The 21,723-nt window shown below is 45.4% G+C and overlaps 2 pseudogenes; both read left to right on the plus strand.

The window, feature by feature from the left end:
- Positions 1-463: 463 nt before the first annotated feature.
- Positions 464-1,106, plus strand: LOC104005725 (olfactory receptor 7E24-like; annotated as a pseudogene).
- An 11,853-nt stretch (positions 1,107-12,959) lies between these two features.
- Positions 12,960-13,891, plus strand: LOC100610522 (olfactory receptor 7E24-like; annotated as a pseudogene).
- Positions 13,892-21,723: the final 7,832 nt, after the last annotated feature.

The following is a 21,723-nucleotide window of genomic DNA, read 5'->3' on the forward strand; positions in this document are numbered from 1 at the left end:
TATAAGGCAATTGAGCTTGTCAGAACTACAAAATATTGTGGAGTGTGGATTGCTCGGAAATCGGAAAACATGACTTGTGTATTGCTTATATCCAAAATACAGACACAATGCTGGGTATTGGTTTACTTGTTTCCGATTTTGCAACCCTCTTTTCCAGGCAAAAGAGGGTTGTATCCAAACGATACAGACCCACAGAGTCTAACAGATGTCTCTATATTCCTCCTCCTCGAACTCTCAGAGGATCCAGAACTGCAGCCGGTCGTCGCTGGGCTGTTCCTGTCCATGTGCCTGGTCACGGTGCTGGGGAACCTGCTCATCATCCTGGCCGTCAGCCATGACTCCCACCTCCGCACCCCCATGTACTTCTTCCTCTCCAACGTGTCCTTGACTGACATCGGTTTCACCTCCACCACGGTCCCCAAGATGATTGTGGACATCCAGTCTCATAGCAGAGTCATCTCCTATGCAGGCTGCCTGACTCAGATGTCTCTCTTTGCCATTTTTCGAGGCATGGGAGAGAGACATGCTCCTGAGTGTGATGGCCTATGACCAGTTTGTAGCCATCTGTCACCCTCTATATCGCTCAGCCATCTTGAACCCTTGTTTCAGTGGCTTCCTAGATTTGTTGTCTTTGTTTTTTTTTTTTTTCTTAGTCTTTTAGACTCCCAGCTGCACAACTTGATTGCCTTACAAATGACCTGCTTCAAGGATGTGGAAATTCCTAATTTCTTCTGGGAACCTTCTCAACTCCCCCATCTTGCATGTTGTGATACCTTCACCCCTGCTGCCGTATTTGGTTTTCTTCCCATCTCGGGGACCCTTTTCTCTTACTGTAAAATTGTTTCCTCCGTTCTGAGGGTTTCATCATCCGGTGGGAAGTAGAAACCTTCTCCACCTGTGGGTCTCACCTGTCAGTTGTTTGCTGATTTTATGGAACAGACGTTGGAGGGTACCTCGGTTCAGATGTGTCATCTTCCCCGAGAAAGGGTGCAGTGGCCTCAGTGATGTACACGGTGGTCACCCCCATGCTGAACCCCTTCATCTACAGCCTGAGAAACGGGGATATTAAAAGTGTCCTGCGGAGGCCGCACGACAGCACAGTCTAATCTCAATATCTTCTTATCTGTTCCATTCCTTTTGTAGGGTGGGTTAAAAAAGATAGCAAGGTCAAACAAGAATGATATCACAGGGTGAACACCCACTGTGACATTAGGAGTAATACCTCCCTAGGATATAAAAAATACGGTCACAGAGTACACACACATGGGGTACACCCACGGTTATATTAGAAGCACTATCTCCCTTAAATATTATGAAAAATATCACAGGGTGTGCACACTGTGTGATATGAGGAGTCATATTTACCCTGGATATCACGACTCGTATCAAGGGTGTACACACACCGGGTACACGCACTGTGATATCAGGAGTTGCATCTCCCTAGGATATTACGAATAATATCACCGGGTATACACTATATGTGAACATCCACTGTGACATTTGAACTCATATCTCTCTATGAGATTACAAATAATATCCAACTGTGTACACCCCTGTGACATATTAGGACTAACATCCTTCTAGGGTATTGCAGATAACATCACAAGGTGTACATCTTCTGTGACCTTTTGCACACACTCTGTGCCATTCAAGGAAACATCCCCCTAGGATATTACGAATAATGACACAGGCGGTTGACACACATGGTGTACATCTCCTGTGCCATCAGGAGTAATATTCCCCTAGGATATTACGAATAATATCACAGCAGGTGTACACATACGGTGTTCACCGCATGTGACATTAGGAGGCACATGCCCCTAGGATATTAGGAATAGGATCACAGGCGTTGAATGCGCATGATATACACCCCCGGTGACATTGAAAGTAACATCCCCCTAGGATATTACGAATAATATCACAGGGAGTACACCCCGTGTGACATTAGGAGTAACATCCCCCGAGGATATAACGAATAATGTCAGGGGGCGTACATACATTGTGACCTTGGTGGTAACATCTCTTTAGGATATTACCAATAATATCACAGGGTGTACACTGACCGTGATATTAGGAGTCCCACTTTCCTAGGATATTATGGGTAATATCACAGGAGGTGTTCACACACAATGTGTACCCCCGTGTGTACACCCAATGTGATATTTGAAGTCATCTGTCCCTAGGATCTTACGAATATTATCAAAGGGTGTACACCCCATGTGACATTAGAAGTAACATCCCTTTTGGATATTCCGAATGCTATCACAGGGTGTGATATTAGGAGTGTGATATTAGGAGTAACCTCTTCCTAGGATAACCCATGTGATATTAGGAGTAACCCCTTCCTAGGATATTACAAACAACATCACAGAGTGTACACCCCTGTGACTTTAAAAGTAACACCCCCCTAGAATATTACAACAATATAACAGGGTGTACAACCCCTGTGACATTACGTAACATCTCCCTAGGATATTTCGAATGATGTCACTGGGGGCACACCCTCTGTGATATTAGCAGCAACATCTTTCTAGGAGATTACGAATGATATCACAGGGTGCACACTCACTGTGATATTAGAAGGAATATCTCCCTAGGATATAAGCTATCACATCACAGAGTGTACACACATGGTGTACACCCACTGTGTTATTAGAAGCAATATCTCCCTATGATATTATGAAAAATATCACAGGGTGTACCCTCTGTGGGATACTAGAAGTAGTATTTACCATGGATATTACAAATAATATCACAGGATGTACATACATGGGGTACACCCACTGTGATATTAGGAGTTATATCTCCCTCAGATATTACAAATAATATCCCAGTGCGTGTAGCCCATGTGTGTACACCCACTGTGATCATGAAAGTAATATCTCTATATAAGATTACAAATAATATCGAAGGCTGTACACGCCCTGTGACATTAGGAGTAACATTGCCCTACAATATTGGGAGCAATATCACGGTGTACACCCCTGTAACGTTAGGGGTAACATTCCCCCAGAATATTACTAATAATATCACAAGGTGTACACGCATTGTGACATTAGTAGTAGTATCCAGCTAGCATATTTTCAATAATATCACAGAAGGAATACACCTGTGACATTAAGAGTGACATCCCCTTAGAATAGTAAGAATACTGTCACAGGGTGTACACCCCCTGTGATATTAGGAGAATCATCTCATCAGAATATTACGAATAATGTCACAGGGTGTTATCTTCTGTGACATTAGGAGTATAGACCCCTGGGAAATTATGAACACTATCACAGGGTGTACACCCCTGTGACATTAGGAGTAACATCCTTCTAGAATATCATGAATAATATCAGAATGTGTACACCCCCTGTGTCATTAACAGTACAATTGCCCTAGGATATTATGAAATAGAACACAGGGAGTACACGCCGTGTGACATTAGAAGTCACATCCCCCGAGGATATAATGAATAATATCAGAGAATGTACATGCATTGGGACATCAGGAGTCACATCTCTTTAGGATAATACGAACAATATCAAAGGCTGTACAAGCATTGTGAAATTAGTAGTGAACTCCCGCTGGGATATTGCGAATTTTATGACAGGGTCTCCACGCCCTGTCACATTAGTAGTCACGTTTTCCTAGAATATGACGAAGAATATTAAAGGGTGTACAGGACCTGCGATGTACAAGTAACATTTCTATAGAAGATTACACGTAATATCACTGTGTGTACACCCTGTGTGACGTTAGGAGTCACATCCCACAAAACTATAATGAAAAATTTCACAAGGTTTGCAACATCTGTGACATTAAAAGCAACATTTCCCTATAATATGACGATAATAACACAGAGCGTACACCCTCGGTGATATGAGGAGTGATATCTTATAAGGGTAATACGAGTAATTTCACAAGGCGTACAAAACCTGTGACATAAGGAGTGACATACCTCCAGGATATTCCGAATCATACCAAAGGGAAAATACTCCGTGTGACAATAAAATCAACCTCCCCTTAGAAGATTAAGAATCATAGCACAAGCTGTACACACATTGTGACTTATTATTAACGTCCCGCTAGGGTATTGCAAATAATATCAGAGTGTGTAGAGACTTGGGACATCAGGATTCACGTTTCGCTACAATATCACTAATAATATCACAGGGTGTATACCACCTGGGACTTAAACAGTGACACCTTCCTAGAATATGGAAAATAATATCCCAGGGTGTTAACCAAGTGTGGCAGTAGAGAAAACATACTAGAAGAAAGGGAGTAATATCAACCGCCTCTCTCCCCGAGGATATTACGATCCAAATCGCAGGGGGGCGAGGCGCCCCCCGCGATGCGGGGAGTAAGAGGTAGAGTCAGCCCCTCTTGCCCCCCTGGATCTTAGGATCCGCGGTTTACTCACAGCCTGTTTATCATACTGTGGGTAATATCATCTCCCCCTCTGGAAATTATGAACCGTTTCACAGACCGGTGTTCACCCTTGGTGTACAGAGGTTGTACACCCGTCTTTATTGGGGGTCATATCATCCTCTTCCTCCCTGAATATTAGGAAGAGTATCATTGGGGTGTTTCTACTGCCTGGGATATCGGTTGTCATGTCCTCCTCTCCCACGTTGCAATTAGAAACAATATCATTGGGGGCGTGTCCACCTTCTGTGATATTGAAAGTAAGATTATCCTCTTCCCTCCAGGATCATGGGAACGATATCCTTGGGGGTATCCACTTTCTGCCATACATGTAATCATGTCACCTCCTCCGCCTTGGAATATTTTTAAGGACCATCTCACACGGGGGTGTACACTTCCTGCGATGTTGGGAGTAATAGCATTCTCTTCTTACGTTAATATTAGGAGCAAAATCATCGGGTGGATGCACACCCAGTGCTATATTGGGAGTAACGTCATACTCCACCCCCTGGAGATTATATTGGGATCAATATCACCGGCTGTGTGTACACCTACTGCGATATTGAACGTAATATCATGCTCTCTCCCTCCCTGGACATTAGGAGCAATATCACAGGTGGGTGTACACCCCCTGAGGTATTAGGGCGTAATATTAGTATGAATTATTCCTCATTTATTATTAACAGGAATATCAATGACCGATATATTAATATTGAGAAATAATTGCTAATAAATGTTTCCCATTATTAATATTAATATTAATTATTAGGAGCTAATATTACTGTTTTCTAATGAATAAGATCAATATCAGTTATTAATATCAGGCGTCATTAATCATTAATATTAATCATTTATTTTTATCATCAGTATAACTATTTAATAGTAATTATTATTATCGTTATTGATTTTAAAAATTATATTATGGGTTATTAATATTGATAATTATTAGTGTCAATTAATAATTGAGATCACTAACTGCGGTAAGTCGCCTTGCGCCATTCCACCCCTCCCTCGGCAGCTCGTTTACGACCCAAAACGGGGACACAAATGCCCCTGAGAGAGCAGCGGTATACTGGGATAGAGGAGGATGGTCACGTGGTAGAGAGGCATGTTTTTGGGTACCAGCACTTCACCTGCGTCGACCTTCTCAACTGGAAAAACAATACACCGCCCTATACCGAAAAGCCACAAGCCCTAATTGATTTGCTCCAAGCTGTTATCCAGACCCACAACCCCACCTGGGCTGATTGGCACCAGTTGCTCATGTTCCTCTTTAACAGCGAAGAAAGGCGGAGAGTCCTCCAAGCAGCAACTAAGTGGCTAGAGGAACATGCGCCAGCTGATTATCAAAACCCCCAAGAATATGGAAGGACCCAGTTGCCAGGAACTGACCCCCAGTTGGACCCACATGAAAGAGAGGAGATGCAAAGGCTAAACCGAGACAGGGAAGCTCTCTTGGAAGGATTAATGAGGGGAGCTCAGAAGGCCACAAATGTTAACAATCTCTCTGAGGTCATTCAGGGTAAAGAAGAAAGTCCAGCACAATTCTACGAGAGACTGTGTGAGGCCTATCGTATGTATACTCCCATTGATCCCGATAGCCCTGAAAATCAGCGCATGATTCACATGGCTTTAGTCCTTCAAAGCATGGAAGACATGAGAAGAAAACTGCAGAAACAGGCTGGGATTGCAGGGATAAATCCATCACAATTACTAGAAATAGCTAGCCAGGTGTTCGTAAACAGGGATGCAGTAAGCCTTAAGGAAAACAGCAAAGAGAATGGAGGTCAGACCTGGCGACATGCCGACCTGTTTGTCAGCTGCAGCAATCAGAGGGGCCCCCCCAAAGAGGCAAGGGAAGGGGGTCCCTGGGAAAGAAACTCAGCTTGGCTGTCAGAGTTTGCAGCGTAACCAGTGTGCTCATTGTAAAGAAATAGGACAGTGGAAGAACAAATGCCCTCAGCTCAAAAGAAAACAAGGTGACTCAGAGCAGGAGGCCCCGGACAAGGAGGAAGGGGCCCTGCTCAACCTGGCAGAAGGGTTCTTGGACGGAGGGAGTCCGGGCACAAGCGTCCCCAAAGAGCCTCTGCTCAGAATGTCAGTCGGGGGTGGAGACATTGACTTTCTTGTAGATAGCGGTGCTGAACATTCGCTAGTAACCGCCCCGGTCGCCCCCTTATCCAAAAAGACTATTGACATCATCGGAGCCACGGGGGTTTCAGCAAAGAAAGCTTTCTGCTTGTCTTGGACTTGTACTGTAGGAGGACATAAAGTCATTCATCAGTTTTGGTACATGCCTGACCGTCCCTTGACCTTTTTGGGAAGGGACTTGCTCAGCAAGCTGAGAGCCACTATGTCTTTGACAGAGCATGGCCCTTTGCTGCTAAAGGTACCTGGAACGGGAGTCATTATGACCCTTATGGTCCCCCGAGAGGAGGAATGGAGAGTTTTCTTAACTGAGCCGGGCCAAGAGAGAAGACCAGCTCTGGCTAAGCGGTGGCCAAGAGTACGGGCAGAAGACAACCCTCTGGGATTGGCCAGTTAAGACTGGGGCCCAGCCGGTGAGGCAAAAACAGGACCTGGTCCCCAGAGAAGCCCTTGAAGGTATCCAGGTCCGTCTCAAGCACCTAAGAACTTTTGGAATTATTGTTCCTCATCAGTCTCCATGGAACACTCCCCTCCTGCCTGTTCCCAAGCCACGGACAAAGGACTACTGGCCGGTACAGGATTTGCACTTGCTTCATCAAGCTACACTGACTTTACATCCAACAGTACCTAACCCGTCCACATTGTTGGGGTTGCTGCCAGCTGAGGACAGCTGGTTCACCTGCTTGGACCTGAAAGATGCTTTCTTTCCTATCAGATTAGCCCCTGAGAGGCAGAAGCTGTTTGCCTTTCAGTGGGAAGATCCGGAGTCAGGTGTCACTACTCAGTACACTTGGACTGGGCTTCCCCAAGGGTTCAAGAACTGCCTCACCATCTTCGGGGAGGTGTTGGCTCGAGACCTGCAAAAGTTTCCCAGCAGAGACCTAGGCTGCGTGTTGCTCCAGTAGGTTGATGACCTTCTTCTGGGACACCCCACGGCAATCGGGTGTGCCAAGGGAACAGATGCCCCACACCGGCACCTGGAGGACTGTGGGTAGAAGGTGTCCAAGAAGAAAGCTCAGATGTGCCAACAGCGGGTAAGTTACTTGGGATTGACTATCCGACAGGGGTTGGAACGCAGGTCGGGATAAGAATGAAATCAGGTCATTTGCAATCTAGCGGAGCTTAAGAGCAGGAGGCAGGTGAGAGAATTCTTAGGAGCTGTGGGGTTTTGTAGACTGGGGATCCCAAACTTTGCAGTATTAGCCAAGTCTTTGTATGAGGTCACAAAGGGGGTGGGGACCGGGAACCTTTGGAATGCGGATCCCAACAACAGCAAGTCTTTCAGGAGTTAAAGGAAAAACTTCTGGCAGCCCCAGCCCTGAGGCTATGGGATCTGACAAAGCCTTTTCCATTGTATGCATCAGAGATAGAAAAGATGGCAGCTGGACTTTGAACCCAAACTGTGGGGCCCTGGCCGAGGCCAAGGCCGGTGGCCTACCTCTCTAAACAACTAGACGGGGTTTCTAAAGCATGGCCCCCCTGTTTGAGGGCCTTGGCAGCAACTGCCCTGCTAGTACAAGAAACAAATAAGCTGACTCTTGGGCAAAACCTGAACATAAAGGCCTCCCGTGCTGTGGTGACTTTAATGAATACTAAAGGACATCATTGGCTAATGAATGCCAGACTCACCAAGTACCAAACTTTGCTCCGTGAAAATCACCATATAACCATTGAAGTTTGTAACACCCTACACCCCGTCACCTTGCTCCCGGTATCAGAGAGCCCTGTTGAGCCTGATTGTGTAGAAGTGTTGGACTCAGTTGACTCTAGCAGACCTGACCTCTGGGACCAGGCTTGGGCATCAGTAGACTGGGAACTATACGTGTATGGGAGCAGCTTCTTCAACCCTCAGGGGGACAGAGGTGCAGGGTATGCAGTGATAACCCTGGACACTGTTGTTGAAGCCAGATCGTTGCCCCAGGCCACTTCAGCCCAGAAAGCTGAACTCGTTGCTTTCATTCCGGCCATAGAACTCAGTGAGGGTGAGACTGTCAACATTTACACTGATTCTCGGTATGTCTTTTCAACCCTTCAAGTGCATGGAGCATGATAGAAAGAAAGGGGCCTACTGAACTCTGGGGGAAAAGACAGAAAATATCAACAAGAAATCTTGAAATGATTAGAAGCAATATGGAAACCCCACAAGGTGGCAGTTATGCATTGCAGAGGACACCAGCGAGCTTCCACCTTGCTGGGTTTGGGGAATTCCCGCGCTGACTCAGAGGCTCGAAAAGCAGCATCTGCCCCCTTCCGGGCATCAGTGCTCCCTCAAGCACCTGATCTTGGACCTACAAATTCTAAAGAAGAAAAGGACTTTCTCCAGGTAGAGGGAAGGACAAGTGATGGAGGAAGGATGGATTCGGTTACCAGATGGGAGACTAGCTGTGCCACAGCTGCTAGGAGCTGCAGTTGTACTGGCTGTGCAAGAAGCCACCCTTCGAGGTCAGGAGTCACTGGAAAAGTTGTTAGGCCGGTATTTCTACATCTCGCCTCTGTCAGCCTTGCCAAAACGGTGAGGCAGCGGTGTGCTACCTGCCGACAGCATGATGCGAGGCAAGGTCCAGCGGTTCTGCCCGGCATACGAGCTTATGGAGCAGCCACCTTTGAAGGTCTCCAGGTGGACTTCACAGAGATGCCAAAGTGTGGAGGTAACAAGTATGTACTAGTTCTTGGGCGTACCTACTCTGGGTGGGTGGAGGCCTATCCAACACGAACTGAGAAATCTCGTGAAGTAACCCCTGTGCTTCTTCGAGATCTGATTCCTAGATTTCGACTGCCCTTATGGATTGGCTCAGACAACTGGGCCTGCGTTTTTGGCTGCCTTGGTACAGAAGACGGCAAAGGTATTGGGGATCACAGGGAAACTGCATGCCGCCTCCCGGCCTCAGAGTTCCGGAAAGGTGCAGTGGATGAATCGGACTATCAAAAATAGTACTATTGTCTTCCCCGCTGGACATTTAAAACAACACCACAAAGGGCGTCACACCACCTCCTAAATTTTAGGGAATGTTATCCTCTCCCCCGCTCCCCCGGCCCCGGATATTAGAGACAATAACACAGGGATGATGTACACCCACTGCTTTATTGGGAGTAATATCATCCTCTCCCTTCTTGGATATTAGGAACAATATCACACTGTGTGTGTACGCCTGTCGCGAAATTCAATGGAATGTCATCCTGTGCCTCCCTGGATGTGATGAACAATATCACGGGGGATATACAACTTCTGAGATATTGGGAGTGATATCATCCTCTCTCCTCTGGAAGCTAGGGACAATATCACAGCGGTAGTGTACACCCTCTGGGATGTTGGGACTAATATCATCCTCCCGCCCACTGGATATTAAAACCATATCACAAGGGGCGTGTGCACACACTTCGATATTGGTATGAATACCATCCTCTCCCTCTTTGGATGTTCGGTGCCATATTTCAGGTGGGGTATACACCGCCTGCAATATTGGAGGGAATATGATTTTCTCCCCCCCTGGATATCACAAACAATATCACAGGGGGTTGTGAACAACCCCTGCGACACTTGGAGCAATATCATCATCTCCCCTCACGATTACTAAGAACAATATCGTAGGGGTGGGGGATGTACACGCCCTTTCATATTTGATATCATCCTCTTCCCCCCTGGATATTAGGAGCAATATCAGGAAGGGATGTACAGACCCTGCGACCTTTGCTGTCATATAATTGTCTCTCCCTTAGATATTAGGAAAAAATGTCACTAGGGATGTAAACAGCTCTGTGATATTGGGAGTAGTATCATCCTCTCCCCCCTTGCATATTGGGAACAACATCACAGGTGGGTTGTACTGCCTCCGTGATATTGGGAGTGAAATTTTCCTCTCTTCCCCTGGACATTAGGAAGAATATCAGAGGGGGAGGGTGTACATTCCCTGCCATATTCAACGTAACCTTATCCTCTGCCTCCCAGGGTATTCAGAACAATATTACAGGAGGGGTGTACACCCTCTGCGATATTGAGAGTCATGTCATCCTCTTTCGCTCCTTATATTAGGAACAATATCACAGGGTTGTGTACACCCCCTGCGATATTGGGAGTGATATCATCCTCTCTCCCTGTGGATATTAGGAAGAGTATCACACGGCTGTGGAAACCCCCTGCGGTACTGGGAGTAATACCATCCTCTCTCCCTCTGGAAATAGGAAGATTTTCACAGAGGTGTGCACACTCCTGCGATATTGGGAGTGAGATCATCCTCTCCACCCAGGAAATGACAAACAAGGTCACGGGGGGTGTACTACCCCTGCGATATTGGGAGTAATGTCGTCCTCCCCAAACCTGGATGTTAGCAACGAGATCACAGAGGGGGTGTACACACCCTGCGACACTGGAAGTAATATGATCCTCTCCCCACCTGGATACTGGGAAAGATACCACAGCGCGTGTATACGTTCCCTACGCTGTTGGCAGTAATATCATTCTTTTCCTTTCTGGATATTAAGAAGAATATCACAGGGGTGCTGTACAATTACTTCGATGTTGGAAGTAATATCATGCTCTATTTTCCTGGATATTGGGCACGAAAACACAAAAGGGTGTACAACCCCTGCGATATTGGGAGTAATAGCATACTTTCCTTCCCTGGATGTCAGAAAACAATATCATCAGGGCTGAACACCCCCCGCGATAATGGGAGTCATGTTTACTCTTTCACAGACCATTTGGAACAATATCACAGGGGGTGTTTACAAACAGGGGTGGTGTACACGCCCTGTGATATTGGGAGTAACATCATTCTCTCCACCTCCGGATATTAAGAACAATATCCTGGCGGGAGGTGGTACACCCCCAGTGATATTGCGAATAATGTAATCCTCTCCTTCCCTGGATATTAGGAACAATATCACAGGGGGGTGTACACCTTCTGTGATATTGGAAGCAATATCATCCTCTCCCCTGCTGGATATTAGAGAAAAATATCACTCACGGTGTACTCCCACTGTGATATGAAGAGTAATATCTTCCTAGGCTACTACGAATAATTTCGCAGTCTGTACACACATGGTGTACACTCACTGTGATATTAGGAGTAATATCTACCTAGTAGGTAACAAATAACATCGCAGGGTGTACACCCACTTTGACATTAGCTGTAATATTTTTCTACGTTGTTACAGATAAGATCACAGGGTGTACAAACATGGTGTACACTCACTGTGATATCAGGAGTCATATCTCTGTAATATATTATGAATAATATCACAGGGTGTACACCCACTGTATTATTAGGAGTAATATCTCTGTAGGATATTACAATTAAGATCATAGGGTGTAGAGCCACCGTGATATTAGGAGCAATATCTTTCTAGGATATTACAAATAATTTCACAGGGTGTACGCCCACTCTGCTGTCAGGAGCAATATCTCCCTAGGTTATCAAAAATCCTATCACAGGGTGTCCAATCTCTGCCTTCCAGGTTCTAAGGGATTCTCCTGCTTCAGCCTCCCGGGTAGCTAGGGTTACCCGCCACCACGCCCGGCTGAATTTTTTTTTTTTTTCCACTGGAAACGGGGTTTCACCACATTGACCAGGCTGGTCTGGAACTCCTGACCTCAGGTGATCCATCAGCCTCGGCCACCCAAAGTGCTGGGATTACAGGTGTGAGCCATGGTGCTGGGCCAAGAGTTCTATATTCAATTCATTTGGAAACACAGCTCCCATCTTTGAGTGTGCATGTACTTTTATGAAGAAATGATGTCAGAAAACCGAAGGATGATAATAAATATCAAAAGTAACAGGCATGTGAAAAGGTCTTCCGATTGAGAACTATAAGGTTCGATGTCGTTTTCAGATAATGGGGTCCTAGCTCTTGTGTCATCCTTTTACATATTCTACATCCATGGAAGTTGTGGCACGGTGTCAGAATAAAGTAGAGTGTATTTCACGGCTTCTCAATTTCTTTCAATTAGACTGAGATCTTTTTCCTAAAGAGAGAAGGACATTGTCATTGCATTGTATTTTTTCTGAAAAGAGTAGGCTTTATTTTACTGAGATCATGGATTTGTTATATATGACGTTTTGGTCTTCTAACATTCTTCAGTGGATTTTCTCTAAAGTAGGATGTACAGAAAGCCTTGTACAGCAAAAAAGTAAATCACGTAATAATTCTGAGATTTTTGGAATTGTCACAACTGAGAAACATTGCTGGCGGTGTATGGTCCGCAAGTGTGAAGATGTTCCTTGTGAATTGCTTGCATCCAGCATTAAGGGCTGGTTTTTATCTTTTATTTTTCCAATCCTCTTTCCTTCTCAAGTTGTCCAAGACACACAGAGCCACGGAATCTCACAGGTGTCTGAGAATTCCTCCTCCTGGGACTCTCAGAGGATCCAGAACTGCAGCCGGTCCTCGCTTTGCTCTCCCTGTCCTTGTCCATGTATCTGGTCACGGTGCTGAGGAACCTGCTCAGCATCCTGGCTGTCCGTCCTGACTCCCCCCTCCACGCCCTCATGTACTTCCTCCTCTCTAACCTGTGCTGGGCTGACATCGGTTTCACCTCGGACACGGTTCCCAAGATGATTGTGGGTATGGGGTCGCATAGTAGAGTCATCTCTCATGCGGGCTGCCTGACACGGATGTCTTTCTTTGTCTTTTTGGATGTATAGTAGACATGTTCCTGACTGTGATGGCCTATGACTGCTTTGTAGCCATCTGTCACCCTCTGCACTACCCAGTCATCGTGAATCCTCACCTCTGTGTCTTCTTCGTTTTGGTGTCCTTTTTCCTTAGCCTGTTGGATTCCCAGCTGCACAGTTGGATTGTGTTTCAATTCACCATCATCAAGAATGTGGAAATCTCTAATTTTCTCTGTGACCCCTCTCAACTTCTCAAACTTGCCTGTTCTGACAGCGTCATCAATAGCATATTCATATATTTCGATAGTACTATGTTTGGTTTTCTTCCCATTTCAGGGATCCTTTTGTCTTACTATAAAATCATCCCCTCCATTCTAAGGATTTCATCGTCCGATGGGAAGTATAAAGCCTTCTCCACCTGTGGCTCTCACCTAGCAGTTGTTTGCTGATTTGATGGAACAGGCATTGGCATGTACCTGACTTCAGCTGTGTCACCACCTCCCAGGAATGGTGTGGTGGCGTCAGTGATGTACGCTGTTGTCACCCCCATGCTGAACCTTTTCATCTACAGCCTGAGAAACAGGGACATACAAAGTGCCCTGCGGAGGCTGTGCAGCAGAACAGTCGAATCTCATGATCTGTTCCATCCTTTTTCTGGTGTGGGTGAGAAAGGACAACCACATTAAATCTGTACATCTGCAAATCCTGCCCCTTAGTCACATTATTTTTGTGGCTTGATGGCTTTTATTCCTTTCCACATTTCCTTTGTGAATATTGCTTTCTTCGTTATGCCTTTAACTGGAATGGGTGAGGATTCTGGGATCCTTTGTTTAGCAGAAACCTCATGACAGAATCCTCTCTACCTAGGCGGCCTCTTTTAGTTTCTGAGCAATAACCCTGTCATCCAGGTGGAATCACAACCATCTTTTTATATACACGAAGTCCTCACTTCGTTTTGGAATTCCCTGAAAACTGACTTAATGGAAACAATGTACAGGAGGTGCTCCAACACCATTGGTTGTTCAAAGTTGTGTAGTTATACTGTTGATGAAAAATAAGTGGTTTCACTATACATAATTTTGCTTCAAGGTGAAGTTTCCAAGAGACTTTCAAAGATGTTAAGTGAGGACATACTGTACATCAAATTCATATCCTCTTCCACAGTTCATGTGGAATTTCTTTATAAACTGCTTCTAGAGAATCTATTTAGGCAGGTTATGTGTAGAGATCCATATCGCCGTTCCTCAATCTTGGTTTTGAGTCAAATCACCTGGGGAGTTTACAAATAATGAGGCCTGGGTCTCAATACCCGAGATTCTGATTTCCTTGCACCTGTGTGAGTATGTGGATTTTTTTTTTCTTTTAAATCACCAGAGGTGGTTCCAATGACGAAGTTTTTAGAGGCATCAAGCTCCAATGAGTAAGAAGAGAAATTAATTGTAATATGATTTCTTCAAATATTATCTTCAAAAGCATTGTCCATCAACACCATACAAATGTTTATTATGCTGTTTTTTCTTACCATTTCGCATTTCCTATTTCTTTCTTTTCCTTTTTTTTGAGTCAGAGTTTCACTCTTGTTGCCCAGGCTGGAGTTCAATGGCACGGTCTCGGCTCACTGCAACCTCTGCCTCCCGTATTCAAGTCTTTCTCCTGTCTCAGCCTTCCAAGTAGCTGGGATTACAGGTATGTGCTACCATGCCTTGGTAATTTTTTTTTTTTTATTGCATTGTTAATACAGACAGTGTTTCTCCATTTTGGTCAGGCTGGTCTTGAACTCCCGACCTCAGGTGATCCGCCCGTTTCCGCCCCCAAAGTGCTGGGATTACAGGCATGAGCGACTGCGCCCAGCCACCAGTTAGCATTTTCATTTTACATTTGTTGAAGTTATAGGTTTATACACAAATTCATTGCTGCTTTGTTATACACTTGCATATACATAAGATGGGAAATAGAAAAGAATAAAATGGGCACAGTATCCCTAAAGTTTCACATTCCGAGACATTTTAAAAATATTTGCTCTTCAGAAATTTGTTTCAATGAAGAAACTGTGGTATACACACCCAGTGAAGTATGATTCAGCCTAAAGAGGAAGAAACTCCTCTCCGCTGCAGACAAAACGGACGAGATTGCAGGTCTGTATATTAAATGAAATAAGCCCGGCACAGAATGACAAATATTTCATGTTCTCACTTCTATGTAGGAAGAAAAAAGGAAACCTTGGCCAGGTTTGGTTGGTCAGGCCTGTAATCCCAGCATTGTGGGAGGCCGAGTCGCACTGATCACTTGAGTCCAGGAGTTCGAGACCCGCCTGGCCAACATGGTGAAAACCCGTCTCTACGGAAAACACTAACAATTAGTCAGGCATGGTGACGCGTGCCTGTAGTCTCAGCTACTCGGAGGGCGGAGGCCCAAGAAGTGCTTGAACTCGGGAGGCGGAGCTTGCAGTGAGCCCGAATTGTGCCTGTGTACTCCAACCTGGGCAACAGAAAGAGGCTCCATCACACACCCACACACAAAAGGAATCTCAGGAAGGTGGAAAGTATAAAGGTGGTTAGCAGACGCTAGGAAGAAAAAGGGTGGGATAGGGAATGAAGACAAGTGGATAATTGGGTCCCAAAATACAGAAAAATGGAATAAGTGAGTTCTAGTGTTTGATAGTACAGTATGAAAATTTTAGTTCACAAGAATTTCTTGCATATTTCCAGATGCTTTGGTAAGAAGCTTCCTAACATTATCATTATGCTGGTTTTTCAGCTCTTCTTTTTCTGCTCTTGAAATCATGCTGGTTTTTTGTGTTTTGTTTTGAGATGGAGTTTCGCTCTTGTTGCCCAGGCTGGAGTGTCATGGTGCAATCTTGGCTCACGGCAACCTCTGCCTCCTGGGTTCAAGGGATTCTCCTGCCTCCACCTCCCGAGTAGCTGCGATTACAGGCATGCGCCAGCACACCCAGCTGATGTTGTATTTCTAGTAGAGAAGGGGGTTTCTCCCTGTCGGTCAGGCTGGTCTTCAACTCCTGACCTCAGGTGATCCACCCGCTTCGGCCTCCCAAACTGCTGGGATTACAGGCGTGAGCGACCGCGCCTGGCCCATGCTGTATCCTTATCTGTTGTCTGTTGTTGTTTGTTTGTTTTGGAGCCCGGAAATAACTTCTCACCTATATGTTCAAATGATTTTTCACATGAGTGCTAAGAAAGCTCATTGGTGGAAAAGCAGCCTTTTCAAGAAATGGTGTTGGAGAAACTTGATTTCCACATGCAGAAGAATGAAGGTGGACCCTATGTCACACCAGGTGCAAAAATTAACACAAACTGCATCAAAGACCTCACCCGAAGCACCAGAAGTATCATACACCTAAAATAAAATATTGGCCACAATTCCATGATATCAGATTGTTCAATGTTCTCTGGGATATGACAGCAAAAGCATAGGCAACAAAAGAAAATTAGATTCCTTGGGTTACATCTAAATGACAGACACTTTTGTGCAGTAAAAAACACTGTGAACTGAGTGAAACGATAACCCAAGGATTAGGAAAAATATTTGCAAAGCATATATCTGAAAAGAGGCTAATATCCATCATATATGAAGAACAGCTAGAACTAAACAACAAGAAACCCAAAGCATCCCATCAACAATGGTGAGAAGACTCGAGTAGACGTGTTCCTAAAGAAGATATAGCAATGGCCAATAAGCATCTAAAATGATGTTCAAAATCACTCATCATAGGGAAGCACAAATCAAACCAATAATGTGATACCACACATTAGCATGGATATGATAAACAAACAGGCATTGGTGAGACTAGAGGGAAGTAGGAATGCTCGAATGTGATCAGAGGGAATGTAAAACCGTGAAGGAACGGGGAAAATAGTATGGTGTGTGCTTGAAAAATTAGAAACAGAATGATCAGTTGTTCCCGCAATTGCATTTGTGGGTACCTACCAAAAAGAATTAGAAGCCAGGAGTGGAAGACAGATTTGTGTACACCCATATTCATAGCAGCATTATTCACAACAGCCAAAATGTGGAAGCAATTCAAGGGTTTGTGGACAGATGAATGAAAAAGCACACTGCAGTTCCTTCATACAGCGGAAGACTATTCAGCCTTCAAAAGGCAGGCACTTCTGGGCGGTGCGGTGGCTCACGCCTGTAATCGCAGCATCTTGGAAGACCGAGGTGGGCGGATCACCTGAGGTCAGGAATTCAAGACCAGCCTGGCCATCTTGGTGAAACCCTGTCTGTACTTAAAATGCAAAAAATGAGACGAGCGTGGTGGCGTGTGCCTATAGTCTCAACTACACGGTAGGCTGAGGCACAGGAATGGCTGGAACCCGGGAGGCGGAGGTTGCAGTGAGCCCAGATTGTGACACTGCACTCCAGCCTGTGCGACAGTGAGACTCTATGGAAAAACAAAACAAAACAAAGTCAAACGAACAAACAAAGACAAAACTAACAAACAAAAAAAAAACAGAGAGGCACTTCTGACGCAGGCCGCAACATGGATGAACCTTGAAAACATTATTGTCAGTGAAATAAATAAATCCCAAAAGGATAAACACTCCCAGGCACAGTGGCTCGCACCTGTAACCCCAGCACTTTGGGAGGCTGAGCCAGGCGGATCACTTCAGGTCAGGAGTTCGAGACCAGCCTGGCCAATATGGTCTCTATAAAAAATACAAAAATTAGCTGGGCGTGGTGGTGCACGCCTGTAATCCCAGCTACTCGGGAGACTGAGACACAAGAATTGCTTGAACCCACGATGTGGAGGTTGCAGCGAGGCGACATCACGCCACTGCACTCCAGCCGGGGTGACAGAGAAAGACTGTGTTTCCAAAACAAAAAAATTAAACACGGTATCATTCCGCTTATCTATCAAGTGTCTAGAGTAGTTAAACTCATAGAGTTGCAAACTAGAAAGGTGGCCCCCAGGGGCGGGCGAGAGAGAGGAGTGGAGAGCTTGGTGAATGGGTGCAATTTCCATTTTGAAAGATAAAACTGTTCCGGAGACGATGACGGTGATGGTTGCTAAACAATGTGAATGTACTTCATGTCATGAAACTGTAAACTGAAAAAGCGTGGAAACTGTAAAGGTTTATACTGGCCATTCTATATGAACTAATATATATTTATATTTTTAATATTTAAGAAAGAAGCAAAGAATACACACCAGCTTTCTCCTGATTAGAGGAAGAGCCCCAAAACTTCTATGGACACTCACTTTTCTCTTCTTCTTCTTGCATTATTAGGAGGAAATCCTTAAAGGTTGGGGAAGTTGGGTGACTTTGGCTAATAAGGAGCTCTGTGCCTTGAGCCTCCCAGGCAGCAGAATAGTAAATAGTCAGTCTGTGCCTTCAGCCCTGTAGTGTGAGGTTCCAGTCCTGTGGGCTCCACTCCCGTCACCTGTATCAAGAGGCTCACGTCTCACCCTGTCTTCTTGCCAGCCTTGAGGATGGAGTCTGAGCCTCCATGTTGCACCACACAGGGCGGACAGTGGACCTGTTCTCTGTGGTCATGGCCCAGCAGAGGAGAAGGGCAGTTCAGTGAGTGTAGGGAAAAGAAAGAGAGATCAGACTCTTTCTGTGTCTATGTAGAAAGGAAAGAAATAAGAGACTCCATTTTGAGAAAGACCTATACTTTCAACAATTGCTTTGCTGAGATGTTGTTAATGTGTAGCTTTGCCCCAGCCACTTTGACCCAACCTGAAGCTCACAAAAACATGTGTTGTATGAAATCAAGATTTAAGGGATCTAGGGCTGTGCAGGACGTGCCTTGTTAACAAGATGTTTCCAAGCAGTAGACTTGGTAAAAGTCATCGCCATTGTCTAGTCTCAATAAACCAGGGGCACAATACACTGTGGAAAGCCGCAGGGAGCCCTGCCCTTGAAAGCGGCGTATTGTCCAAGGTTTCTCCCCATGTGATAGTCTGAAAAGTGGCCTCGTGGGAGGAGAAAGACCTGACCGTCCCCGAGCCCGACACCACTAAAGGGTCTGTGCTGAGGTGGATTAGTCAAAGAGGAAAGCCTCTTGCAGTTGAGACAGAGGAAGGCCACTGTCTCCTGCCTGCCCCTGGGAACTAAATGTCTCGGTATAAAACCCGATTTTACATTTGTTCAATTCTGAGTTGGGGGAAAAACTGCCCTATGGTGGGAGGTGAGACATGTTGGCAGCGATGCTGCCTTGCTATTCTGTACTCCACTGAGATGTTTGGGTGGAGAGAAACATAAATCTGGCTTACGTACACGTCCAATCATAGTACCTTCCCGTGAACTTCATTATGACATAGATCCTATTGTTCACATCTTTGTCGCTGACCTTCTCCTTATTATCACCCTGCCCTCCTACTACATTCCTTTTTGCTAAAATAATAAGAATAATAATCAATAAAAACTGAGGGAACTCAGAGGCCGGTGCCAGTGCAGGTCCTTGGTATGCTGAGCGCTGGTTCCCTAGGCCCGTTGTTGTTTCTCCATACTTTGTCTCTGTGTCTTACTTCTTTTCTCAGTCTCTCGTCCCACCTGACTAGAAATACCCACAGGTGTGGAGGGACAGGCCACCCCTTCAAGTGAGTGCTGAGGTACGGTCGGGAGCCTTGTTTGTTTCCTCATCCTCAGGACAAACAGGAGAGTGCGGTGGGCAGATGTGAGGAGAGCAATATGGAAACTCTGTGCTCAGCAGACTGGGGTTTCTGTTCCTGGTTGTGCTGGGGGTCTCAGAAATCTTAATCAAAATTTTGCTTTCCTCCCCCACTGGTTGTCCTTTTCATAGACATCTCACCCATGATAGCAGGGAATCAGTCCCTCTAAACTATTCCCTAAGAACAACAAAGAGATTATGAAGGTGATGATGATGATAAAGAGGATGATGATAGACCCCATGGCATCATGAACCCTTACTGAGGGCTTCCTGAAGGCCTGGCTCTGAGCTCTGTGCTCTATGCAGCTTGTTTCATTTCATCTGCATAGTCTCCACGTTATTAGTGCACATTTCATGATGATTTTACAGACTAGAAAAGGCGCAACGGATTTTCATGTAGCTTGTATCAGATCACGAATTCAAAAAGGGTGAAGTCCAATTTGAAACAGGCAGTCCACGTTCAGACACATGGCATTTGGCCAGTCCTCTGGCTGCATCCAACCTGCCCTCTCAAATACTTGTCACTCAGGCCAATGCCCCTGCTCACTGTGCCCTTCCCTTTGGGTGTTCCTTGTAGACCACAGCTAGACCAGTGGGTGCCACAATCACTGTGTCATGTTTAGAAGGGGCAGCTGAGATCACATCAAGGATTCCAGAAGGAATTGTCACAGGATCATTCGGGACGCACCTCTCCCTTGCCCCTGTTCCTGGCTTTCCTTACAGCTCTCGACTTCCTCAAAGGAGTCATCAATTCGGCGTTTGGCTTCCATTCCTATTGAGGAAGCTCGAAAGCGTTTCAAAAATGCTCCTCCAATGTGCCTGTGGTTAAGACCTCTGAGCTCTGCTTAAAACTTTTGGAAGCTGAGCGCGGTGGCTCACCCGTGTAATCCCAGCCTTTCGGGAGGCTGAGGCAGGCGAATCACAAGGTCAGGAATTCAAGACCAGCCTGGCCAACATGGTGAAACACTGTCTCTACTAAAAATACAAAAAAAAAGAAAAAAATTAGCCAGGCATGGTGGCGTATGCCTGTAATCCCAGCTATTGGGGAGGCTGAGGCAGGAGACTCCTTTGAAGCCAGGAGACAGAGGTTGCAGTGAACTGAGATCACGCCACTGCACTCCAGCCTGGGCAACAGAGCAAGACTCTGTCTTAAAAAAATAAATAAATAAAAATTACGAAAAAATGTGCTTGGATGGGCTTGGCAAACTTTAGCCATTATCTCACGTACCACTTTGGAAGGGCATACCTTCAGTCACTTCACCCTTTAATCCCTTTGCTCAAGACTAAAGTTCTGAGAGGAAGTCTAATCAGCTGAGTTGTGTCCATGTGGGCAGTTCAGGAAAGGGTGCAGCGGGAGGCGGCTCCAGGGACGTCTTTGGCTTCCATCATGGGGGAGCAGATGCCTGGATTATCCACCCAAACAAATCTGGACAAAGGAAAACGGGGTTCTCTGAGGAAGGAGACATAGAGCCCAAGGAACTAACTAAGAGACCAACAGTCATCCTGTCTTGTCATTTTCTTTTACACATGTGTGTACATTATCTTACACTTATCACTTTGTTTTCTTTCTCTCCTTTAATTGTACCCTGCTGCCAAAATTTAAAATAAAATGAAAGTATTGAGATAGCTCAGTAACTGACTTTTGGTCAATTGCCTTTTCATATAGTGAACAGCTGCCCAAACGATTGTCTCTGTCACTGTGCAAATTTGCAAGCGTTTGCATGATCACTCCCAATCCCCCAACACAGGGCTGTGTTACAGCACAATTTATTTCAGTGTTTTGCTCTCTGCAACAGGGAGGTTCTCATCCATTACAGGTTGCAGTAAAAACAGGGGTACCATAAGCAACCACCTCTTTCCTCAACGATGTGATGAAAGCAAAAGCCAAGTAGCTCCATGTATCCAACTTAAA

The sequence above is a fragment of the Pan troglodytes genome, chromosome 2 (assembly GCF_028858775.2).
Source record: "Pan troglodytes isolate AG18354 chromosome 2, NHGRI_mPanTro3-v2.0_pri, whole genome shotgun sequence".
Taxonomy (NCBI): domain Eukaryota; kingdom Metazoa; phylum Chordata; class Mammalia; order Primates; family Hominidae; genus Pan; species Pan troglodytes.